Here is a 27321-nt window from a genome sequence, read left to right as displayed (position 1 = left end):
GAAATGCGTGCATGGGTCAGACATGGTGGCCAGTGGTTTGAGTCTGGAACTCGACCCGCCAAGAGTGAGGATATACGGCTGTGTTTGAATTACTCTACCTCTTTCTTTTATGGTGATTGTTTCTGGTTGGGAAGTACCACTGTTGTCTTACTACCACCACTACTACACAGGAACTTAAAAAAACAAACAAAAAAAAACTGAACATTACCGACATACGTCAGTGCTGGACCAGGGAATTGGATCTCCACACCGTCATGTGGATTACTTTTATGCTGCCTAAATGTGACTTTTGGACAGTCCAGAATCCTGTATGTAAATGTGGTATATACACCCAAATACAAACTGGGGCAGATTCACTAAACAGTTGCGACACTTTTGTGCCTGGTATTTCAGTGCAAATACCTGCATCATATTCACTAACCAACCGCAATCTATTTTAGCATGCGCAATCAGCAATGAAATTGTATTGAGTCATTGGCTGAGTTTGGAATTGCAGAATACCCTACTACTCATACTATTTCTGGTGTTGATAGATATGGCAGGAGTAGTAAGAGTAGTATTTGTAGTATTGTAACGTAGTTGAAGAGAAATTATGTGTGATGAACCCAAGTGCAGTTTTATTTAGAAATGTGATATCCAAAAAAACATAACTTCAAACGTGAACAAAACAAAAACATGAACTTGACTTGACTTAACGTGACTTGACTATGAACTTGGCATAAAAATAACACAATGTTACACAAACAATACCTGACAATGGACAATGGCAAACATGAGGCTCAAATACATGGACATGGGAGAAACATGACAATGATAACCAATGAAAGACAGAACTGATAACAAGGTAACTAGACAATAAACCAATGAAAACACACATGGACATGGAGGGAAACATAAATCACATGACCAGGGGACTACATGACAAGGAAACAGGAACAAACATGGCATGGAACAAAACACATACAACCCTTCAAATGCCCCAAAACAAAAACACAAAGTTGAAGAGGGAGCTGGGGGGGCACTTGATGTGGTTATGTGGCAGGACATGGAAACATGGTGAAACAAGGTGTGGGGTGTGGTCTGGTGAAAACATGGCGTAGAGTATGAGACCAAGGCGGAGCCCGTGGGGGGTGGAGCCATGAGAGGATCGAGGGGTGGAGCCATGGAAAGCAGAGACATGATAGGCTTGAGGGGCGGAGCCATGGAAGGCGGAGCCGTGAGAGGCTTGAGGGGCGAAACCATGGAGAACTGGATACCCGGAGAGTAGACGAAGACTCGAAGGGCCAGGGTGGAGCCGGAGGCAGGGAGGACCAAGGTGGTGCCGGAGGTTTGGAGGAGCAAGGCGGAGCTGGGGGATCGGAAGTCTGAGGCAGAGCCAGTGGGGCTGAGGACCAAGGCAGAGCCGTAGGGAAGGAGGTCCCCGGTGGAGCTGTAAGATCGGAGAGACGAGGCATAGCCAAATGATCGGAGAGCCAAGGCGGAGCCAGGTGATCGAAAGACCAATGAGGAGCTGGAGGGACGAGAGACCCTGGTAAAGCCGACAGGCTGAAGGACCACGGTGGAGTCGAGGGAACGTAGAGCCGAGGTGATGTCGAGGAATTGACAGGCCAAGGCAGAGTCCAGGGCTCAGAGGGTCTAGGTGGAGTTGGAGGTTCGAAAGTTCTCCATGTCTGGGATATCTCAGAGGACGATGATCGAGCCTGTGGCTTGGGGGGAACCAGCTGATCAGGAGATCTCAGGGTGTGCACAAGGGCGGGAACCAATTCCAACTCAAATAGCCCAGTGAGAGGTTGCTCTGGAATGGACGAGGTTTGTAACGCTGGCTCTGGGATGAATAAGGCTTGCAACGCTGGTTCGTTGGCCGTGGCAGACGTGGGCGTTGGCTCATTGACCGTGGTAGGCTTGGGCATTGGCTCGTTGACCAGAGGTGAGCCTGAGAAAGTGCATGGAGTAGGCTGAGGTGTGGCTGTGACATGGCATGAAGCAGACTCAGGTGTGGCATGACAACCTAGATGTATCCTTGGTGTAATTGTCTTGTTGGAAAGTCCAGTGATCACCAAGCTTCTATTTACACACTGAAGACATCACATTTTTGCCAAAATGGCCTGATACCTGAAAGGATCCATGGCGTCAGTCACATAGTCAGGATAGCCATTTCCTGCAGCTGCAAAAACACCCGCATAATAGGACTGACCCACCTCCATGCTTGACTGTGGGGATGATGTCGTTCCTGTAATCACATTGCCTGTCTTACTCTAGACGTACTGCTGACACAAGAGTCTAAATCTCATTTTCAGTTTAGTGTCATATATCCATAAAACCTTCTTCCAGGACTCCACAGGTCTTTCCAATTCCTTCTTGAATATTTAAGTCAACATTTCCCTTGGTGAAGTTTTGCTTTCTTCCACACCCAAGAAGGTTGCTGTTGTACCATATTTTAAAAATGTATGAATGGTGCTGCCAACTTTGTCTATTGGAAATTGAAGTGCCTTGGAAATGTACTTTTAGCCATGGTCTTTTCTTGTGAAATTAAATAGTCTCCTCTATTAGCTTTTGTGACAGCTTATTTTTTTTTTTTTTTTTGTTTTAAAACAATTACTTGTGTAGCCTTACATATTTAAGAAACAGCTACATGTAATAGGGGTTGAATAATTATGACATGGCTGTATTTTAAAAAAAAAATCTGCTATTTAGGAAAATTAGGTTATATATTCACTATGACTTTGAATGTGTCACCCAACTGATATTGATGTAATGTTTAAAAATGCTAGGTCATCAGAAAAAACGTACCTTCGTAAATCCTTATTGTCTTATAAGCAAAGGGGGGTTGAATAATTTTGATTGCAACTGTAAGTGTACCAAATTTGGTGATATCTCAATCTGTTCAAGAGTTATAACCATTTTAGTAAAAGTGGCCACACCCATTATGAACGTTTTGACATACCATTTGACAATAAATTACAATTTTACAATTCCTTTAACTTTTCATTTTGGGACTCCAGAGAATGTTTCTGCACTGGTTTGGTTCCAGTTGGGTGAACGGCCTACAACTAGTTTGAAAAAGTAATCTTTTAAAATAATCTCAAGTATTTATTGAACATTTTGTTTCAAGCCAAGGGTGCTTAAAGCAAAGTTGTTTAGAATGAGGAGGTTTACAGCATGGTTTGAATAGTGTTTCTTTTTTAAACACAGCAGTACATACAACAATTTACATGCATGTAAAACGCAATAGTGCCTCCAGGTGGCCAATTTTTGTCAAATTTTGCACAGACCTCTTGGGGCAAGAAACAAATAGGCATAACAAGTTTAGTTCCGATCGGCCTTATTTAACCCTATATAAAAGCTGCTGAAAGCTGATTGGTCGATGGCGGCCATGTTTTTAAAGATATGCGACTGTGCTCATGAACCTTGATGGCACCTTGGGCAAAGACAGTGCATGCAAAATTCCAAGTCAATCGGACCAACGGTTCCATAGTTAGAGCTATTTTTAGTTTTTTAATTATTATAGTGCCACCAAGAGGCAAAGGTGTGCAATATTTTTGTGTGACCTCATCATGAGCCCATATATAGGTTAACCAAATTTGGTGATAATACCTCAATTCTTTGAAAAGTTATAACCATTTTAGTAAAATGGACTCGAATGTTTTGGCGTACCATTTGACGATAAATCAGAATTTCAAAATTCCTTTGATAACTTTTCATATTGGGACTCTGCTGAATCATTCTACATTGGTTTGGTTCCGATCGGGCAAACGGCCTAGGACGAGTTCATTTTCAATTTTTTTCAAACAATCCAAAATAGCAGGAAAACGAAGGGGCGGAGCAAAATTCTGTCGGAGATAAAACTCTTCGGCATGACGCAAGGAATCAGAGGAAAAAATAATTTTGTTTCTAGCCCTTACGGCCCAAGATTTATGACCCAAAATTTGATTTTTGTTTGTTTTGTTCACAATAGCGCCACCTAGTCTCTGAAGGATTTGTGTCTGCCTGAGTAGTGGGGGGGAGTCTTCGTACTCAACTAACTGGTTAAGTCTCAAACTCAGCCTATGATTTCACTGTTTGTATTCAGTATGTGTGTGTATAAGTGTGTGTACATGTGAGTGGGTGTGTCTAATATTGTAATGTTAGAAAGGAAGTCTCGAGAGCTGGATCTAGGTGCAGCAGAATAGTACTTAATAAAGAATGGGTCAATGAACAGGAGGTCAAACATATAACAACTGACAAAGACTGAACAGAAATCAGGGCATTATATACACAAAGACTAATAAGTTAATAAAACACAGGTGAGGACAATCAAGGACAGCTGGCAGTGATGAGGGCAGGGAATTATGGGAAGTGTAGTCTGGGAGGAGCAGATGACAGGGAAGAAACACAAGGCAAACAACAGTGAATCATGACAGAACATGAGGCTCAAGGGACAGAGCCATAGGAGGCTCAAGGGATGGAGCCGTGGAAGGCGGAGCCGTAGGAGGCTCAAGGGATTGAGCCTTGGAAGGCGGAGCCGTAGGAGGCTCGAGGGACGAAGCCATGGAAGGCAGAGCCATAGGAGGCTTGAGGGACGAAGCCGTGGCAGGCAGAGCTATAGGAGGCTCGAGGGGCGAAGCCATCGCAGGCGGAGCCGTGGTAAGCTCTAGGGGCAAGGCCGTGGTAGGCGAAGCAGTAGGAGGCTCGAGGGATGGGCCATGGAAGGCAGAGCCATGGGAGGCTCGAGGGATGAAGCCATGGCAGGCTGAGCCGCGGGAGGCTCAAAGGGCACAGCCGTGGGTGGCGGAGCCGTAGGAGGCTCGAGGGGAGCAGCCATGGAAGGCAGAGCTGTGGCAGGCTCGAAACTAAGAGTCCTAGGTGACTGAGAAATGACCTCAGTGTTTGTGAACATGAGCAGTGTCTCAGGAGCGACCTCTGTGGATGTGGGCGTAGACAGAGACATGGGAATAACCTCTGTGGTCATGGGCATGGACTGAGACTCAGGAACAACCTCTGTGGTCGTGGGCATAGACAGAGACTCGGGAATGACCCGAGAAAAACATAGGAACAAAGAAAACATCTATGGTAGGAATGGGTCAATGAACAAGAGGGCATAGGCAGAGATTCGGAGACGACCTCTTTGGTCGTGAACATGGGCTGAGACTTGGAAAAGGAAGCCTTTCTCCTCCTCCTCCGGGAGGCCGAAGTTTCAACGCAGGCTCTGGGACGGACGAGGCTGGCGACGCTGGCTCTGGGAAGAACAAAGCTTCCAGCTCGTTGGCCGTGGCAGGCGTGGGCTTTGGCTCATTGGCCGTGTCAGTCATGGGCGTCAGCACGTTGGCCATGGCAGGTGTGGGCTCGTTGGCCATGGCAAGTGTGGGTGTCGGCTCGTTGGCCGTGGCAGGTGTGGGCATCGGCTTGTTGGCCGTGGCAGGCGTGGGCGTCGACATGGGCATGGCAAGGGTACTGATAATTTGTGGGGAAGGGTCTTCTTGGCTCTACGCACTGATTTCAGTGGCAGATAATTCAACTTGGAAACAAGAGCTGTGGAATGTTTGGAGCAATGAGTCGCGGAAGACTGGACTGTGACATGGCATGGAGCCGACTCAGACGTGGATATGACATGGCGTAAAACGGACTCAGATTTGACTGAGACATGGCGTGGATCAGACTCAGATGTGGCTGTGACATGGCGTGGAGCAGACTCAGACGTGGCTGTGACATGCGTGGAGCAGACTCAGACGTGGTTGTGACATGGCGTGGAGCAGACTCAGACGTGGCTGTGACATGGCGAGGAGCAGACTCAGACGTGGCTGTGACATGGCGTGGAGCAGACTCAGACGTGGCTGTGACATGCGTGGAGCAGACTCAGACGTGGTTGTGACATGGCGTGGAGCAGACTCAGACGTGGTTGTGACATGGCGTGGAGCAGACTCAGACGTGGCTGTGACATGGCGAGGAGCAGACTCAGACGTGGCTGTGACATGGCGTGGAGCAGACTCAGACGTGGCTGTGGCATGGCGTGGAGCGGACTTAGGCATGGAAGACTCGGAAGCTGGAACCAGGATTGAGAGAAGGATCCTCTGCAGTAAGTGTCTCTAAGATTAGCCTCACATATTCCTTCCAAGTGAGGTTACTCTCCTCAGGCAATTCCCTCCACTGGTGAAAAATTAGTCCAATCCGATATATGGATTTGAGGTCGGAATCCTTCCAACCTGTGAGGCTGGTTATGGCGCAGAAGTGAAGTGAGTACTCCCTAATGGGTAAATTTGCCAGGCACAATTGTCTAAGAGAAGCTGCTACATCCATTTTTTGTGGTCAGTTGTTCTGTAACATTAGAAAGGAAGTCACGAGAGCTGGATCTAGGTGCAGTGGAATAGTATTTAATAAAGTAAACAAAGTACAGATTAACAAGGTAATTACAGGAACAAAAGAAACATCCACGATGGGAAAAACATAGGAACAAAGAAAACATCTATGGTAGGAATGGGTCAATGAACAAGAGGTCAAAACATATAACAACTGACAAGGACTGAATAGAAATCAGGGCATTATATACACAAAGACTAATAAGTTAATGAAACACAGGTGAGGACAATCAAGGACAGCTGGCAGTGAGGAGGGCAGGGAATTATGGGAAGTGTAGTCTGGGAGGAACAGATGACAGGGGAGAAACACAAGGCAAACAACAGTGAATCATGACAAATATACACTCCTGATGTTTTTTTTGAGTTTAACCCCTTCATTGATGTGTGCTTTACTTCCTGTATTGTTACTGAATTATTGATTGATCATTACTGATCATATGTGTGTGCATAAGTGTTTCTGTGTGAGTGTGTGTATTTTGCAGTCTTGATGTTTTAAAGTTGAACCACTTCATTGGTGTGTTCTTTTTATCTGCAGTTTGTATTCCCCCAAAATGCTCTGTATTTTAAGATTTTTCATATTTCCAATTAATTTGTTATGGTGGTCATTTGTTTTTTTTTTTGTTTTTTTTGTTTTGTTTTTTTTTTTACTTTTTAACTGTTATAAAGCCACAAAGCATCCAATTTCTAAAAAGGTTTTAGAAATTTGAATATTTATTTTAGGAATTATGGGCTTTTGGATACACTTGGTCAAACCCATATGATAAATGCAACCCCTAAATAACTAAATAAATAACTAAAGTTCAAATTTTCTTTGATAATTATTGACCTAGGGAGTCCTATATGTAGTTCACAATAGCAGGTAACATTGGATAATATATAACAATTTACACACCATTTATACAGCCATTTTGCTGAAATTTGATTGGCTGCTAGTGGCCATGTTTTTTATTTGTCTGAGTCATATTGTAGAATATGTTAGCATGTGGCCCCTACAAGAAGCATACCAATTTTCAACTTCATTGATAATACAGTTGTGGAGTTATGAGCATTTTTTAGTTGTTGCGCCCCTTATAGGCGAATTTTTTCGTGATTTTGCATGCAGACTCAAAATGTGCTGTTGTATATGTGCATCAAGTTTCATAATATTTGGCCTTTTTATTTGGTAGATATTTGTCAATACGCACAAAATGGACGATGCCTGACCAATTTGTTGGCTTATATCTTCGCAACGCTTCAACGAATCAAAATTCCTTTGACAACTTTTTGTCATGAGGGTTCATAGTAGAAACACCCCAAATTTTGTGTGAATTGGATATAATGCCTAGGAGGAGTTCGAAAAAGTTGCTTTTTTTAGAAAATTAGAATAGTGGAAACAAATTTATAAAATGCAATTAAATGAAGATATACATTTTGTAGGTCTTGGTGCAAGGAATTGGAGGAAAAAATAATTTTGAGATTATTCAATTCGGTTGCGGAGTTACTGGCGAAAAAGTAAATGTCCTTGTTGTAGCGCCACCTTGTGGCCAATTTTCATAAAGCTTGATACACAGCCTCAATCTGACACTGTCTATAAATATCTCAAGTTTTGTAATGGTCAGCAATTCAGATTTGATGTTATTAGCTGCTGAAATTTGATTGGCTGCTGGCTGCCATGTTTTTTTTATTTGTCCGACTGATATTATAGAATATGTTAGCCTTTGGCCCCTACAAGATGCATACCATTTTTCAACTTCATTGATCATACGGTTGCGGAGTTATGAGTGTTTTTTGTTTTGTTTTTTGTAGCACCCCCTATAGGCGAAATGTTTTGCAACTTTGTCTATGTGTATCAAGTTTTGTAACATTTGGCCTTTTCATTTGGTAGATATTGGTCAATACGCACAAAATGGACGACGCCTGACCAATTTGTTGGCTTATATCTTCGCAACGCTTTGACGAATCAAAATTCCATTGATAATCTTTTGTCATGAGGGTTCATAGTAGACACACCCCAATTTTTGTGCGAATTGGACATATGGCCTAGGAGGAGTTCAAAAAAGTAGGTTTTTCGAATTATGCAAATTAGCAAAAAAAAATTCATGATGGAAATGAAATCGGAAATACGTCCATAAAATTGGAAATCAGAAAACTTTGTTCATCATGAGCCAAGGAATCCAATGATGTAAGACACTTAAGTGTGTGACAAATGACTATAGCGCCACCTTGAGGCCAATCGGGCCGAAACTTTGATACACTGTAGTACTCTGGGGGACTACCTTCCCTCGAAGTTTCAGCTCTCTGGTCTGCATGATCAGTTTTAGGGCAGAATAATAATAAAAATAAAAATCCTTACAATTACAATAGGGTTTCAGCCCTTCAGGCTTGAACCCCTAATAATAATAAGAAAAATAATAAGAAAATCAGAACAAATACAACAGGGTTCCTGCACCTTTGGTGCTTGGACCCCTAATAAGTATAGCCGCAAGCGGCAATCATTGGGGTCTAAGCACATGTGAAGAAATAAACAAAATAATCAGAATTGACAGAAATGATCCAGTGGATGTCAAATAATACAAATTGACAGAATAGATCCTGCCTAAACTAAATTTGTTGAAAATTGGGAAAAATATTATTTGTTACTTGGTTGCTAGGGTAACCCCATCTGGTTGCTAGGCAGAAACAAAAGTGATAATCAAAAGGCTCCTTGCTATCCTGAGTCAAATGAATGAAACCAGAAGTCTATATGTTGTTCTGGTGCAGAGATATGTGATTTGTTACTTGTTTGCTTGGGTAACCCCATCTGGTTGCTAGGCAGTTACCAAGGTGATACTCCAAAGACTCCTTGCTACCCTGAGACAAATGAAAGAAACCGGAAGTGTCAACAATGTTCTGGTGAAGAGATATGTGATTTGTTTCTTGGTTGCTAAGGTAACCACATCTGGTTGCTAGGCAGCTACCAAGGTGATACTCAAAAGGCTCCTTGCTACCCTGAGACAAATGAATGAAACTGGATGCTGCTACGATGTTCTGGTGCAGAGATATGTGATTTATTACTTCATTGATAGGGTAACCCCATCTGGTTGCTTGGCAGTTACCAAATTGATACTCAAATGGCTTCTTGCTACCCTGAGTCCAACGAATAAAACCAGAAGTCTCTACGACATTCTTATCCTGAGATGCCCATCTAAGCATTTTGAATGGAAGTCAATGGGGTTTGGTTGGTAGGGTGCTCTAAATGGTTGCTAGGGTGTGGCTAAGTAGTTTCTATGATGATACCTGAAGTCTGATTACTCACCCAAGTAAAACAATCCAACTGTCGTTTCACTAGGACATTCTGATCCAAAGATATCACTCTCAGACTGTTTGAATGGAAGTCAATTGGGTGTGGTTGCTAGGGTCCTCTAAATGGTTGCTAGGGCATGGCTAAGTAGTTTTTCAAGTGCATACATGAAGTCTGGTTGCTCACCCAAGTTAAACAAGCCAATTGTCATTTCTCTAGGACATTCTAATCCAAAGATATCACTCTCAGCCAGTTTGAATGGATGTCAGTTGGGTGTGGTTGCTAGGGTGCTCTAAATGGTTGCTAGGGCATAGCTAAGTAGTTTCCATGATGATACCTGAAGTCTGATTGCTCATCCAAGTAAAACAAGCCAACTGTCATTTCTCTAGGACATTCTGATCCAAAGATATCACTCTCAGCCATTTTGAATGGAAGTCAATGGGATTTGGTTGCTAGGGCCTGGCTAAGTAGTTTCTATGATGATACCCGAAGTCTGATTGCTTACCCAAGTAAAACAATCCAACTGTCGTTTCACTAGGACATTCTGATCCAAAGATATCACTCTCAGCCTGTTTGAATGGAAGTCAATGGGGCTGGTAGCTAGGGTACTCTAAATGGTTGCTAGGGCGTGGCTAAGTAGTTTTCAAGTGGATACATGAAGACTGATTGCTCACCCAAGTGAAACTAGCCAACTGTCATGTCTGTAGTCCATTCTGTTCCAAAGATATCCCTCTCAGCCATTTTTAATGGATGTCAGTAGGGCTGGTTGCTAGAGTGCTCTAAATGGTTGCTAGGGCATGGCTAGCCAGTGACCAGAGAGATTCTTATTGGCTGATTACTAACCTGACTCAAAAGATATAATCAGGAATATTAGTCATAATGGGCCACACTAGTCAAATATATCGGATTGTATCTTCTAGACGATTTAATGGATCAAATTTATTTTGATAACTGTTTGCCTGCATGGTCTAGCGCTGACCTGGGCCAAGATTGGTGAAGATCTGATAAACGCCCTAGGAGGAGTTTGAAAAAGTAGGGTTTTCAGTAAATTAGAATGGCAGAAACATTTTATAAATTGAAATAAAACTGAGATATACATTTTGTAGGACTTGACGCAAGGATTTAGAGGTAAAAAGCATTTTTATTTTAATGTGCTGGGATGCGGAGTAATTAGCAAAAACGTAAATATTTTTGTTATAGCGCCACCTTGTGGCCGATTCTCACAAAACTTGGTACAGAGCCTCACTTTGACACTGTGTATGAATATCTTAAGTTTCGTAATGGCCAGCCATTCAGATTTGATGTTATTAGCTGCTGAAATTTGATTGGCTGCTGGCGGCCATGTTTGTTGATTTTTCCAAATGATATTTGAGTGATATGTTAGCCTTTGGACCACAGAAGATGCCATCATTGATCATACAGCTGTGGAGTTATGAGCATTTTTCAGTTGGACCATCCCCTATAGGTGGAATTTGGTGCGACTTGGCGTGCATTCTCAGAATGTTGTGTTGTCTATGTGTATCTAGTTTCACTACTTTTGTTTGGTAGATATGACTATATGACTAAAAAATAATTTTGATCCTAGCCCTTACGGTTCCAGAGTTATGTCCCCAAACACAAAGGTGCTTATTATAGTGCCACCTAGTGTCCAGCGGGTTTGTGTGGGTGTCTGAGTAGTGGGGGGGATTTCTGACCATCCCACCAAGTTTGGTGTCTCTGCGACTTACGGTCTCTGACGTCCAGACACTTAAGGCAGAAAAAGAATAATAATAATAATAAACAGAAAATCAGTACGAATACAATAGGGTTTCTGCACCTTCGGTGCTTGGACCCCTAATAATAAAAATAATAAGAAAATCGGAACAAATACAGTAAAAATGGCAAAGTACATAAATCCATTAACTGAGAGTGAATTATGTTTTTATTTTTTTATTTTTTTTTTTCAGCATGGACATCAAAATCCAACATCTCAGCCTGGATGAAGGAATGGTGTCTTAATTCTTTCGCTTGTGATCCCAGTCAACCCATCACCTGACTACAACATCACAAATGGGTTTAGCAATACTAAAACCAACCAGGGGTGTGTTTCCCATAAACAACGTAACTTGCTGCTTAACCACCATAGTATGATTCATCGTTGGAGAAATTAAGCTAGTCATGACTGTTTAACACCAACAGTGGGTGGAGTAATAACTTGAATATGTGAATATTATATGTATATTAAATGAAAATATTAAATTATAAAAGTTCATTTAAACATCAATGAGAAAGTTGTTTAATGTGAGAAAGTTGCTGAAGACATGAAAGCTGCATGCACTGTGTAATGCGACAGATACATCATCTCTTCATCATACTTTGGTGTTCCCCCCATGTTCTTAAAGCGCTTTCTCTTAACAGCCTTGAATCTCTTAAACGGCTGCATTTGCATGATGTTTCAGAATGCCACTTTCTGCAAAACCCAGGTATAAGTCATTTTCTTAAATGTATGTTAGCATGGTAAAAATGTTGACAAAATGTTTTAGGCACATAAGATGTTTAGCAAAAACATTTGTCTTAAGATGGTTATTTATATCTTCAGCTTTAGTGTGTCAATAGGAAATATACATTTTAGACTCCCAAACATTACTTTTGCAAATAGAATAGAATAGAATAGAAGAACAGGGATTCCTGCAACAGATGGCATGGTCCCCACAGAGCCCCCCACTGAACATCGTATCTCCAAGAAGCTTGGAAAATCCTATCTGCCAACAACCAAGAAAAACTGTGTCCAGGTGTACCTAGGAGAATTGGTGCTGTTTTGAAGGCAAAAGTGGTCACACTGAATATTTTAAACCTTTTATATTAAAATTATTGATAAATTAAAACTATTTATGGCATTATTTTTGAAGACATCCTCACTATGCAACAGTTTTCACAAGTGCCTAAAACCTTTGCACAGTACTGTAAGTGGAATGAAATATATAGAAGCCTCAGCGAAGTCGAATGATGTCTACACAGCAAATCACTGTGCTTCTAAACACAGTTAAAAGAACTGTAGTTCCAACCACACAAGGTTTTGGAAAATGCCAAATTATTGCAATATGTTGGTGACAATGGAACTTGCAACCATAGTTCGCTAACAATGCTTTTGAGAAATGCACCCCTGGACAACCAGGCACCTGGAATATTTAATGTGTTTGACCAATTAAACTTCACTGATCTTCAGGTTCATGCTTTATATCATCAGAGAAATCAGACCCCTACGACAGTACAGGCTGCACAGGCTTTTGTCATTTAAAAAAAAAATATTTTAATTAAATTGTTACTGTTTAAATAAAAATCAGCCCCTGTCTGCATTTGTGATTTAGTGACGATGTAGAAAGCATTCACCTGGAGAAACTCCTGATGCCTTTCTTTTTAAGAAAGTGCCTTTCTTAAAGGTAAATGGTGATGAAGCAATTATAATTATCTCAATCTGTTACTGACAACTCCAACCCCTAAGCAATCATGGAAAGGAACCTTGAACCACTCAGCTGGAAACCACTGATCCTAAAGCTCAGCCTTCACCACCCAACATGCTCTGTTGCATCCGTTTAAGGAGCTATGAAGTTCAAAATAATTTCTAACCAAAATCAAAAGGTATTTCAGAATTACAATCTGATGTCTTTGTCTGATCCAGTGCCTTCAGCGTGAACCAGCCATTCATCTGAAGCTTACGCTGAGGTTCTGGTTTTAAGATAAATTCACTTCCCATCTTTTCCTCTTTCCATGTAACAGCCTACAGAGAAGAAATGTGAGAAATAAAATACAAAAAAAAAAAAAACAATATATACACTGTTAGCCAAAAGTTTGGAATAATGTACAGATCTTGCATTTATGAAAATAAATTGGTACTTTTCACCAACGTGGTATTCAACTGATCACAATGTATAGTCAGGACATTAATAATGTGTTACAATTTTCAAATTACAGTTTGAAAAAAATGCAATTACAAATAGTTCTCATCAAAAAATCCTCCACATGGATCTCTACGAAAACTGATTGTTCGCTTACCATCTAATCTACCCAGACCTTGATATGTGGCCTTGTTAGATCATCAACGTTATTCGCTTCGCCTGTGAGTGGTCATAATGTTTTGGCTCATCTGTGCATGTGTATGCGTGTGTGTGTGTGTGTGTGTGTGTGTGTGTGTGTGTGTGTGTGTGTGTGTGTGTGTGATTTATTTATATATATTTACTATAAAGCATACATGCAGTATGTAGTAGATGGTATAAAGACAAAGGCATTCCAGAGCTCTTTCATCGACTACAGGGGATGAATCTTCACATTAATGTGATCAGGTTCCCGATGTGATCAAGCCTTACATAAACAAATGCCTTTTGCCATCAGATAAGACTAAAAAGTCAATTTCCAGGCATCTTTTTGATAGACAAAGGACCCTGCAGAGCAGTTTACCTCATCACTGGATACCCTTTTGTTCACTTCCAGACTCTCAATCCTAAGACCTAGGTGTGAACAGCCACAGGATGACTCAGGACCATCAAACTGGTTCTGTTGAATGGCCTGGCCATTTGGCTGGAGCAACTTAAAGAGATGCTCCAATAAGTCTTCACATACAGAGTTTTACCCCTAAAATGCACACAAAACCGCATCAAATCTACTCCATATCCATTCAGAAAATGGTATAACTACAACTATTTTTGAAACAAAAGTTAACACAAATGTAGCTTTTACTGTGTAAATGAACGCATTGGTGATAGTTCAACCTTTTGGCGCCAAATTTGGACTCTACGCATTCTGCACAATACCAAGAGTATTTTGGAGGTGATTTGGAAAGTAAACAATGTATAGGTAAAACCTTAAAGACACTTTTCAAACTGTGAAGTTTAGACTATGCAAATGAGAGAAGAAAGGATGGGCCACCTCTGATTCCAACCGCCAGTCAGAACACTGGAACAGAAAGCTGCCAATTTGCAAGCTCCTCCTCATGAGTATGCTATAAATTTACATTTGAACAGCCATATCTTTATTCTGAGTCTCCGGCCCATCCTGAGAGACACTATGGGTGCTTTCACACTTGGTTCAATTGCTTGGACTGAACCCGAGTTAATTTCCTCCCCCCATCAACATGAGTACAAGCGGCAGCTGTTTACCACTGTATATCTAGGTAAAAACTCGAGAAAACGTCACTGTGTTAAGTGAAGTATTAAAGTTTGTCTCTTTTTATTTACCTCAAACTTGCCATGCACAGAGCAACACATGTGTTTGTCTGCATTGAATTTGCAATGATGTGATGAATATTAGCGTTTGTCTTCCGCAAGCATGCAGATGCATTGCAAGAGTTGATGAATGTGAGCTGCTTTCTGAAGGCGGTGTATTTGGACACAAGCAGGTAGGAGAAATGCACTATACCATAATAATTGCGATCGGTATCAATAATCTTGAATTATTTGTTTAACTAGAGATTAGGTCTTCACTTTTTTATTTTACAGAAAAACAGCAGTTTATCCTTCAAAAACAAACTGAACTCTGCCATAGCTTTATCCAATTCAACCACTTGCATCTTTCCATCCTATAATTTTTTTTCTTATCCATTCATAGTATTTTTTTGCATAGTAGTACCATTTAGTAGTTGTTGGTTTTCTTGTATCTTTTTGTTAATAAAATTAATTTTATTACAACTGTGTCTTCCTTGTGTTGATAATAAACTAATGGCTGTAGAGGATAGGCCGGTTCTCACAAATCCTTCAGATTATTCAGATGACCAACTCCCTTCAATTTACATATTTTTATTGACTGAATAGTCCATTCGGATCATTCTTATATTGTTAAGGTGCAGTTCCTTGGCTGGTGCCCCGCAGATGGAGGGAGGGGCCATCTGACATTCATACTCACACACACATACACCTTAATTCCAACATCACCACATAGTTTGGTGTCTTGTGCGAGTTCATTTTATTTGGTGCCGAGTGTGATTATTACTACACATATTTGTGTCCGCTACTAGTGACACTTGAGGCACACTTTTAAACATAACATCCACACTTCATTATGTCTGTTCTGCACACTTTTCTTCTTGGCCTCACCCACAAAACTACTTCATCAGACACATGAGGAGATTAGGTTGATAATATTTAACATGGTTTATTTAAATATCACTTACCACTTTCATTTGTTTATCACTTGGAATCAGGTAAACATGAAGGGTTAGGTGAGATTTCAAAGTGCGATAGATCAGTGTTTCACAATGATAATACACAGTGAAGCCCCTCCTGACAAGAAGTCCTTTAGGTGAAAAGCTGTGGTCCAGAAGCTTGGCATGAAATCGAGTCAATGTGCATTCCTCAAAATAAACTTCACTGTCTTCAACATGAAGAACTTTCACTGCATCTTTCAGCAATGACTCTCCTGAAATCAAGGTTTTGTTATTTATTTATAGATCAATTAAAATGTTAAAAGCATAAACTCAGATAATTAAGTTTAAAATGTTGTGATTTGATTTTTAAACAGTAATTACAGTATATTGAAAAATGATCTCAGAACAGTGGGTCTAATTCACTAACCATGCATAGTTTGTGCTTGAAACCTGTGTATGAACATTTGCATGCAGAAATCATGATTCTACAAAAAAAAAAAAAAAAACAATAATCAAAAGTAACAGTCAGTATCTGGTGTGGCCATCAGCTGCATTAAGTACTGCAGTGCAACTCCTCCTCATGGACTGCACCAGATTTGCCAGTTCTTGCTGTGAGATGTTACCCCATTCTTCCACCAAGGCACTTGCAAGTTCCTGGACTTTTCTGGGGCAATGGCCCTAGCACGCACCCTCCAATCCAACAGGTCCCAAACGTGCTCAATGGGATTGAGATTCAGGCTCTTCGCTGGCCATGGAAGAACACTGACATTCCTGTCTTGCAGGAAATCACGCACAGAACCTGCAGTATGGCAGGTGGCATTGTCATGCATGTCTTGATGCAGGAAGGAAGGGTACCATATGAGGGAGGGGGGATGTCTTCCCTGTAACGCACAGAGTTAAGATTACCTGCAGTGACAACAAGCTCAGTCCGATGATGCTGTGACACACTGCCCCAGACCATGACAGACCCTCTGCCTCCAAATCGATCCTGCTCCAGAGTACAGGCCCAGGCCTGGTTCCAGATCAAAATCACTGAGGGTGCTTCTGAAAATAGTGGGGGTGCTCTGTATAAAGTGGAGATGTATCATAATTACACATTTTTTAATTGATTAAATCATGTTTAAATGCTACTTAATCAACGTAAAGAAAAGTTAGTTTTTTTTAATGTACAAAATATTTATTGCTTCGGGGGTTTTTCCCCATGATCTGTCGCTGAAAATGACAGCAAAATTCAAGTTTTGATGCAGCATTTTTTGCATTCACAAAATGCAAGGATTTTTGTGTGTTTGCTAGTATTCAAGAAAATCTGCTTGCCAATTTACAGTATTAGTCTTGCACAGAGGTGTAGTCAAGACCAGACCCTCCAAGACCCAGACCAAGACTAGACCCCTTGAGACCAAGACAAGACCAAGACTAGACCCTCCAAGACCCAGACCCAGACCATGTTTATATGGTCTCGAGATGTCTTGAGACCAAGACCACAAGATCAAGACCCCACCTCTGGAAAATACCCCTGTTCATTAACAAATCAAAATATTGTAATATGATAATAAGAATTGTCATTTTCATTGAAAACATGGCTGGCCTAAATTGCCTTGTGATGATAGTCATCACTAGTATGAAATCAAATATCATTTTACATAATTTTCATTTTAAAGAGTTTGCAGATTGGTAGACATGGTTATGTACTTAATATTGTTATATGTTAAAATTCTCATTTTAAGAAAGTTAGCAGTCTAGCAAATGGGAAATAATATATATATATATATATATATATAAACATGTAAAATACAATGTGACTAACTTACCTATTGAATGATGATGTTGTACCACGTGCTTCACTTATTAATGTGCGACATATTTTGCAGGTTTCTCTCCATTTCTTATTTTCAGAATCTTCTTCAAAATTTTCAAATGCAAATTTGACCACTGCAGGATCTCACATTTTCCAGACTGCTATATAGAGAAAACAGTCCAGTTTTACGAGATGCCATCGTAATCCGAATATATATAAAATAATACAACTAAAGTGAAGTGACTTGAATTGGCTAGCGCACCAAAATTGAAGTCTGCATGGCATTAGTCTGCATGTCATTGCATGTACACTATTAATAATTATGTATACTATTAAACTATTCAAACAACTATGCAAAGTTATGCACTTAAAATAACAGTGAAGAAACAAAGCAAGAAAAATGCTGATGTAAAATATTCGCAATAATTGAAAATCACATTTTGAAAGAACTGATTCATTGAATTTAGTCTGACTTCCCAAAAGCATGGTTAATTGAGAAATGTGTTTCATGTGCATTATTATTCTAACAAAATAATACTGTTTATTTTTTTTTTTTAAATCACAGAAATGTCAACTGAGCGCATAAATGCAACGACCAATCAGAGGCGTTTAAGTCACCGGCTCAGCCGTTACTCACAGACTGAGTTCTGTATGTGCTTACTGCTGCACTCTCAAGCAAGGAGTAAAAACTACATTTATTTAAAAATGTAAATAAGAGGGGGCCTGGGTAGCTCAGTGGTAAAAGATGCTGGTTAGCACCCCTGGAGTTCGCTAGTTTGCTAGTTCAAATCCCAGCATGTGCTGAGTGACTCCAACCAGGACACATGGTGAGTTGAGCATGGATGCTATGGTGGATGGCATGAAGCCTCCACATGCACTATGTCTCTGTGGCAACATGCTCAACTAGCCATGTGATAAGATGCACAGGTTGATGGTCTCAGACCAGAGGCAACTTAAGTGGAACATGGAACAGAAAAGATAAAAAGTTCTGCATAGTTTTATCTTTTAAGCCCAGACATGCACTCAATGAATGATGCACCATTTTCTGAAGTATATATTAATGGGACCATTCTGCGATTGCTTGAAGTTTTGCTGCTATACTTTCTATCATGTGTTAGTAAAACTGAATAAAAGGTTGAATAAAATTATTAATTGATTATTTTACCATACTTCAATGCAATGGTAATTTAGTATTCAATTTAACACTCTATATCAGGAGCCTGGTTTAGAAGTAAAATAAAATATTCGGGAAAGAGATTCTGAAAGCTTATTTTAATGTTGACTGCAAAGTGGACCCGTTTACGTGTTTTATTCTCAGAACATTATCAACCTGTTTACATGCTCATGGGTCATGATGTGGGTCTTGTCAATGTTTGGCATCACTTTCAGCACACCACTGAATAAAACAGGCTGCATGACACTGATAAATGATTACTGCCAGAGTAACATTCACATACAGGTGTGAGGGTCTTCAGCATTTTACAAATAACACAAAGAATAAATATATTCCTCTCTCACATGGTTTTACTCATGTGTCCCCTCCGTGCACTATTGAGCACTTAGTTGTTGTTTGTTTTTTGTGGAGAGAAAGCACATGCACTTGCATGTATGGTTACCAGATTGCATAAATTATGTATGACATAAGGCGAAATATTTCCAATTTGTGTAAGTATAAATCTCTGATTGGGGTGTTGCATATATTATCTGGCAACCCTGAGCATATAAGCTTGTGGATGCACGATAGGTCCAAAAGCCAGATAAATTAAATCTAATAAAAAAAGTTCATGATAAATTGACCCGCGGGCAGTAGTTTGCCCTGGTCTGCAATTGAGGGTGCTCTAAGTTTCGTTTAAGCACCCTCAAGCACCCCCGTAGAACCGGGACTGTACAGGCCTCGGTGTAATGCTCATTCCTTCGACGATAAACGTGAGTCCGACATCACCCCTGGTGAGACAAATCTGCGGCTCGTCAGTGAAGAGCACTTTTTGCCAGTTCTGTCTGGTCCAGCGAAGGTGGGTTTGTGCCCATAGGCGACGTTGTTGCCGGTGATGTCTGGTAAGGACCTGCCTTACAACAGGCCTACAAGCCCTTAGTCCAGCCTCTCTCAGCCTATTGCGGAGAGTCTGAGCACTGATGGAGGGATTGTGCATTCCTGGTGTAACTCAGTTTTGACAGTTGTTGTTGCCATTCTGTACCTGTCCCACAGGTGTGATATTTGGATGTACTGATGCTGTGCAAGTGTTGTTACACGTGGTCTGCCACTGCGAGGACGATCAGCTGTCCTTCCTGTCTCCCTGTAGCGCTGTCTTAGGCACCTCACAGTACGGACATTGCAATTTATTGCCTTGGTGACACCTGCAGTCCTCAAGCCTCCATGCAGCATGCCTAAGTCACGTTCACGCAGATGAGCAGGGACCCTGGGCATCTTCCTTTTAGTGTTTTTCAGAGTCAGAGGAAGGTCTCTTTAGTGTCCTTAGTTTTATAACTGTGACCTTAATTGCCTACCGTCTGTAAGCTGTTAGTGTCTTAACGACCGTTCCACAGGAGCATGTTCATTAATTGTTTATGGTTCACTGAACAAGCATGGAAAACATTGTTTAAACCCTTTACAATAAAGATCTGTAAAGTTATTTGGAAAATTCTTTAAAATACAGTGTCCTGAAAAAGGGACGTTTCTTTTTTTGCTGAGTTTATGTTATAAAGACAAGACAGCTTCACCGCTTGTTCTACATAGTCACTCAAAAGACATGCCAGTTTTTTAGTGTCCCAGTATCCCTCAAATACATGTAAACAGAATGAAACATGATTTTCTATGTGCATTTAAGAGATATGATTCAGATCAGAGTGCTACTTTAAAAGGTAAAATGTGTCATTTCTGCACCATTGACATCACCAGACATGTTAGTTTTTCCATGTCATGTTTCAGACTGAAGTATGAAATTACAGAGTATAGTAAATGCTAAAATAATGGCAGTAATTTAACTGTAAATATTCTTTATTTCTGAGGAACATTCATCAATATGAGCTGGACAGATTTAAACATTACTGTAAGAAGTTCATTTTCACACTCACCCACATCCATATCTGTTCACCTAAAGGTTCAGCAGGATTTTTAAATGAAGAAATTCACCGTAAGTCACACTACGTACAAATAAATCCAATAAACATAATTTCAGGAACAGATCTCAAGAGAATGTTCTCCTTCATTATTCCTCAACATCACAAAACACTCTTACATAACTTAAAACACTCTTGCATAACATAACTTACTTTATTGGCTGGGTGATCGTATAAATCCTTGTGCTTTCAATGTTTCATTCACCTTATCTTAATGTGTGCTGACACGTGAGGGGGTGAAACAATTCAAACATATTTACACAGATCCGGTTTGACTAGAAACACATTCCATCTCATTATCTTCTCCACAATACTGAATCTGTTTTAAAGGGAAATAGTTGTCATGTGAAGCTAGGTATCATAAGGACTATATCTTTATTTGAGTCCAAAGTCCAATTACCCAAATGTGTCATTTTTCCAGTAGTGGTTTTGTATGTTGGATTCAAACACATAGTTCAAAACAATATTCCCTAACATCATTATTTGCTGTAGGATAAACAAGTGAACACAGTAAAAGCACACTAGCATACATTCAGGCAAGAGTCAACTATATAATGAAGGGAGATTTTAACTGAAAGGTTGAACTGCACGTGTTCTCAAGACAAAAGTGTTTTTATCAGTGTCAAGATGGGGCAAGCTGTCACATCTGTTTTTAATGTTATACATTCATACAGTGATTTGATGTTTTCATTTTACATTTTTGTTATTTCATAAAGTGAAATGTGTTTAATTGCTGTTTTACTGTTTACATTTGCTAAAAAAAAAACTTTAATATGCATCCAGGGTCCAATGCACAAAGGGTCAGTGTGTATTCATGATGCAGAGATCAAGTTTGTATAGTATTTGCTCATTTCCAGGTCAAAGCTGAAATGCAAAAATGTTTTTGTAATAAATCTATGATTATAAATCAAATGTTCAAAATCATTTATCCTCCTGAGACCCGAGCGTGAATGCTGTATGCATTTTCTATTTCCCTTTTTGATTTGTAACTAGTAACACCTAATAAACAAGCAAAAGAAATCTAGAGCAAATAGTTTTCCTAAAAATTGATGTCCACAAATGTGGACAGTGGGACTAAGTTGTGAGATTTTTTTCATCAAATATTTTATTATGAGTCCAGGAGTGTTGGTTATTCATGTTTTTGAGATGTTATATACAATACAGCTGATTTTCTATAAAGCTGAATAAATAATTATTATTCAAAGTAATGTCCAGCATGTCCATTTTGGTCAGATCTTAGGAGTGAATGCACTTAGCTGCATAAGGGCCTCCACTTGCAGTACTAAAGCTATAGTTAACTATAACTATAGTTCCTCAAAGCCATTTTAGAGGACATTTTTAGCTCCTACACTGAGGTAGGTACTAGCAGGTAGCCTGCTACTCAGAGGATTGCGCTAATTTGACAACTGCCTTAAAATAAATAACATATAACAAACAAAGTATCCAAAGAGAATCACTTGTTTGTGTGTGTGTGTGTGTGTGTGTGTGTGTGTGTGTGTGACTTCATCGGGAGACACGCTTTGAGTTTTCATCACATCTGTACTGTGTGACTATACAGAAAATAAAGTGATTTCTGGATTACTACATCAAATTTTTCCTGGGATGACGGATATAAATAGTCATATGTTTATTGAGAGTACAGCCTGACCGACAAGGGATTTTTGAGACCGAGACCGATTTTAGAGGGGGGAAATTCACTGATTACCGATATGGTGGCCGATATAGTTAATTTTTGAGCTGGAATGAAAACAGACCTTTTCTATGTGGATTTTGCACTGATATGACTATGCAAAGGTACTCAGAAGGCTGCTTTCTTAAATATTTTTATCAAAGAATATTTGACATTATTATTATACATTGTCAAAAATTCTATAAATGAACACTGAGAAATTAAAGAATAAATAAAAATACAATAAATAGCTAAATAAACATCAGTACTGTATGTTTAGTATCAGTCAGTGGCTGACCATTTAAATAAAGAAGAAATACAAATTAAATAATAGCTAAATAAACATCAGTACTCTTTAGTATCAGTCAAATGCTGACTATTTTAATACTGCCAGTCAATTAGGGGCAGGTTGTAAAACAAGAAGCATTTATACCTGCCAAGTCAAGAGATAAACAGCGGCAGCAGTGAAACACCGTATTCTGCTATACAAGTTCAGGGGAAACTTTTAAATATTACATTTTGTAAATGCAATTACAGGATTTGTTCGGTTGAAGGGGGTACCAAACTGCGAATCCTGAACAAAACAGTTTGGTGAATACATGTTTACACATTAACTTCCACTCAGCTGACAAGGTATGAAAGTATCTACGTTGTTAGCTATTTAGCTATAAGCTCATTGTCACGGAGAGTAAAAAATGGATGTTGTTTATTTTCCAGCATTGCATCTCACCAACTAGGTAACTATGTAGCATGAAATCAACACTCAAAAGACACAATCCACCACCGTAATGTTGTCTGCTGAGCTGCAAAAAAGATGCTCGTGAAGACACTGCTTAACTCTACACCACTTAACTCCGCACCGTCAGCAGAATCACGTCAGCTCAGCTCTGTAAACAATGTAGTCGGAGCACGTTTTGCTGGACAAACTACATTATGACACCAATTCTAAATCACCCAAAGCATTTTATTTCTGCATTATATGTTCTGAAAAAAACGTTTTCATATCTGCGCATATCGGAAAACATATACGCCGATACCGATATATCTGTGAAAGCCTAATATCGATAAATCGGTCGGGCACTAATTGAGAGTAGGTAATTGAACTTTATTATACACTAAACTGTCATTAGATCTACTTTACATGAGGGAAGTATTGTGTGCCTGATACTGCGTAGTTAACGTTCATCAAGATTATTTTTTTGAGTCAGTGTTTTTCAGTACAGTAATTTATGTTGAGTCATAAAAGCCTTTATTGTAAAAGATTTTGTTGATAAAATGGTTTATATTGCATTTTCAACATGTTGTCCACTGAGTTCAGCATGGTTAAAGAGTGCCTTTCGCCGCCGTGTCTCATCTCTCACACCGGCTGCTGTACGAAGCACTGCGTGCCTCGCGAGCCCAGTTTAACCTGTAACCTGATGACACAAGCTGTGTCCGAAAACTGGAAAATGCTTCCTTCAGAGGTTGGATAAGGATGGATGAAGGTAGGATGAAATAAGGTGCTTTTTAAACTGTTCAGATAGTTCCGTTCATCCAAAAACACTGTTGTGTAACCCATTAACTGATAAGGCAGCTGCCTACGTATTCCGATGCAGCAAAAGTTTGTATAAAACAGCCTTAAACAAGCAAAAGTGTAGGTCCAATCCCAGCATTCTCCATCATTGTTGATTTTGTTATATAATAATTATATATATATATATATATAATATTAAATAATTATAATATTAAATAATTATAATAACAAATAATTATAATATTAGATATAATATATTAACTATATAAATTTATATTTTAAAATATAAAAAAAGTATTCAAATAATGACGAAATGATGGAGAACAGCATTATAACCTGCATATATCCAGATGCACAGTGTAGTCAAGCCAAATTTCAGTATATTAAAGGTGCAGTGTGTAAGATTAATAAACCCTTGTTATTAATGGCACCTGTGGCCATTAACCAAACTGTAGCCAGCTACCTGTTGCTCATGCTCAAGCTCGTGCACACACTCCATAAGGACGCGAGCATCGGCCAAAACAATGACGTAACATACAAAGAGACTGAACGTGATTCACCGACATCATGCTGACAGATGAGGTAGCATTTAATTAAAATTACACAGTTATGATTGTTTAACTACAAACTTTGAGACTGTATATTATATTTGAATCTCCAGTGCTGGAACAGGACTAAAAAGTGTGGATATAGGTCTGACTATGCGAGACTGTAGTTTGAAGTAATCACTTTTCTTTGCTTGATACATTGACTGCATTTATACGATATCCTATGTCGGCATTAGCTAGTTAGCCAACTTTATCAATAGCTGTTAGCTAAATCTGGTGGATGATGACAGTAGCTGTTTATAAAATAAACTGTACATTATAAATATGTTGACACAATTCAGTACTGATGTGATTCCATCACAACTGTCATTTTGATATATCGATGCTCTATTGTTTTATAATAATAGAATGTACAGTATATATTTTCTGTATAACCAAGTTACATTACACTAATGAATGGGTCTTTTTGCATTATCTTGAACATTGTCTAGCATTCATTTCATGTGTTATTGTAGTTTACCTTGCTGAATAATTACAGATTAACATTGTTTATGTCAGTTACTGTGCAGGCAAGATCAAGTTAGCTAAAATTACACAGATCAATCCTTATGGCACTATATTTCACATGCTTTGCAGTTATGTAAGCTTACCTGTCCAATAAGAAGAACACCAATTCAGGGTCAGTTTTGATCACTGTGATGCTGTTCAGTCCTGCCAAAGTTTGCAGACTTGGGGAGTAACAAAATACTTGTAACAGCGTTACGTAATCAGGATACAAAAATGGGTAACTTTAATCTGTTACAGTTACATAAAAACTCAACGTATTCAGATTATAGTTACATTTGGTAAAAATTGGTATTACTAGCAGGATTACAATTTTTAATATATATATAAAAAAAATAAACAAAAGATCCTCTTGCCATAAAATGATAAAGACTGCTGCTTGCGGGGGCCTGGGTAGCTCAGTGGTAAAAGAAGCTGGCTACCACCCCTGGAGTTCGCTACTTCCCAGGGCGTGCTGAGTGACTCCAGCCAGGTCCCCTAAGCAACCAAATTGTCCCAGTTGCTAGGGAGGGTAGAGTCACATGGGGTAACCTCCTCGTGGTCACTATGATGTGGTTTGTTCTCAGTGGGGCGAGTGGTGAGTTGAGCATAGTTGCCATGGTGGATGGCATGAAGCCTCCACACGTGCTATGTCTCCGTGGCAATGCGCTCAACAAGCCACGTGATAAGATGCATGGGTTGACGGTCTCAGACGCAGAGGCAACTGGGATTCGTACTCCGCCACCCGGACTGAGGCGAATTACTATGCGACAATGAGGACTTAAAAGCACATTGGGAATTGGGCATTTCAAATAAAAAAATAAAAAAAAAAAAGACCGCTGCTTGCTTTAGAACAGAATACAGATATGATCAGATGCGTGCTTGAGATCTCTTCTGGTTCTCTCTCGTGACTCACGTGAATCTGGCGTCACTTATGCATGCGCAAATAAAATATGTTTCACGTCAACACTGTGATCTCCAAACGAGGTCAAACCATTAAAAGTTTCATCGCAATGGCCACTGGAGAAATATTATAATCTTTGTGGAAATTCCAACATTCTTGTCACTTCAATGGAGAAAAGGGAAACAACATTACAGTTCAGTGCAATTTACCTTCCAGCTGTGAAGATGCAGCGATTTTACAAGGACTCGACATATAATTTAAAGAAGCATTTAACGGTAAGACCCATACAAAAATCATGTTAGCAAGGATAGCTAAAATTAGTCATAAGTGTTCCCTAATTTTGTCATCAGACCGTCTTTCATTTGTTTTTGTGGAAGCAGGAATAGAAGCAGAGAAACGACCACTCCCCCCGGCGAACGGCCCGTATTCCGCCTACTGTCGAAACTTTAGTGTGACTTCTCAATTCCATCCTAACTTCAGCTGAAACTCTAAAATTGTTCTCTGTAATGTTCATGTTGTAATGACAACTGTAAGTGGGACAGCATTTCTTTTCTTTTTTTGTTGATAATAAAAATAAATCCAAATTGTTCACATGAATAACAAATTAATGAAAACGTTATTAAGTTTTTAGGGGAAAAGTGCAATTATTATAATGCAAACATTAGCTGGTGATGTTTGACTGTGGATCATGAGTAAGCAGAGGACAGACACTGGAGGCACTGCATTAATAATAAGAAGAATTATGATGAAGAAGATTGCCTGTGATATACCTATTGCAGTCAGAAGTTAATGAATCATCAGTGCCAAATAGTCTACATGTTAACTGCAATACATGACAGAATTTAACATGGTAGTGTTTTTGAATCTGAGGTATATCCTGACATATTTAATATTAACCAAGACATAATTCAGCACAACTGTTCAAACTGTTTTTGCTTGATGAGAAAATAAACTGTTTTCTGTAACAGATCACCTGATTTGGTTAAAAATGCAGAGTTGTTCTTCATTTGAACATATACTGTTTTCCTATTAAGGAGGCAGTGTCCCTGTTGTTCATATTTTTTTTTTCTTATACTGTATATAATAATATTTACATCACTCATAACATTATTTAAATACAGTTTGTTTGCATTCAGAAGGCATGATTGAAAGTCTTTCAGAAAATATTGCTTTTCGATCTTGAGGTAATCAAAGTAACAAAGTAATCTGATTGCATTATTCATTATTGAGGTAACTGGATTAAATTACTGAATAAAGTAATCTGTATTTGTAACTGATTACATTTTAAAAGTAACCCTCCCAACCCTGAAAGTGTGTCAGATAACGGTGGTCTGCTTTTTTACGTGTGCAAATTGTGTTCAGCACAGATTTTGTGGAAGTGTTTGCACTGCTGCCTGATCTGCATAATTACTTTAACGAATAGGGCAGTAAACCACTGAAGACAGCTCGCACAAATAACATGATCACACAGGAAATTGATATGTAGCTTCTGAATGTTCATGTACCTAATCAACCTAATTCATCTG

The 27321-nt window shown here is 39.5% G+C and overlaps 1 long non-coding RNA gene across 1 annotated transcript; it reads right to left on the bottom strand.

The window, feature by feature from the left end:
- Nucleotides 1–15845: 15845 nt before the first annotated feature.
- On the bottom strand, nucleotides 15846–20632 carry LOC127442602 (uncharacterized). Its single transcript, XR_007897500.1, has 4 exons — nucleotides 20574–20632; nucleotides 17515–17662; nucleotides 16613–16770; nucleotides 15846–16505 (listed from the first exon to the last, which is right to left on the bottom strand). It is a non-coding gene; the product is annotated as an uncharacterized LOC127442602 (long non-coding RNA).
- Between the last annotated feature and the right edge of the window lie 6689 nt (nucleotides 20633–27321).

This window comes from Myxocyprinus asiaticus, chromosome 1 (genome assembly GCF_019703515.2).
Source record: "Myxocyprinus asiaticus isolate MX2 ecotype Aquarium Trade chromosome 1, UBuf_Myxa_2, whole genome shotgun sequence".
Lineage (NCBI taxonomy): Eukaryota > Metazoa > Chordata > Actinopteri > Cypriniformes > Catostomidae > Myxocyprinus > Myxocyprinus asiaticus.
This window is presented reverse-complemented; position numbering and strand designations above follow the sequence as displayed.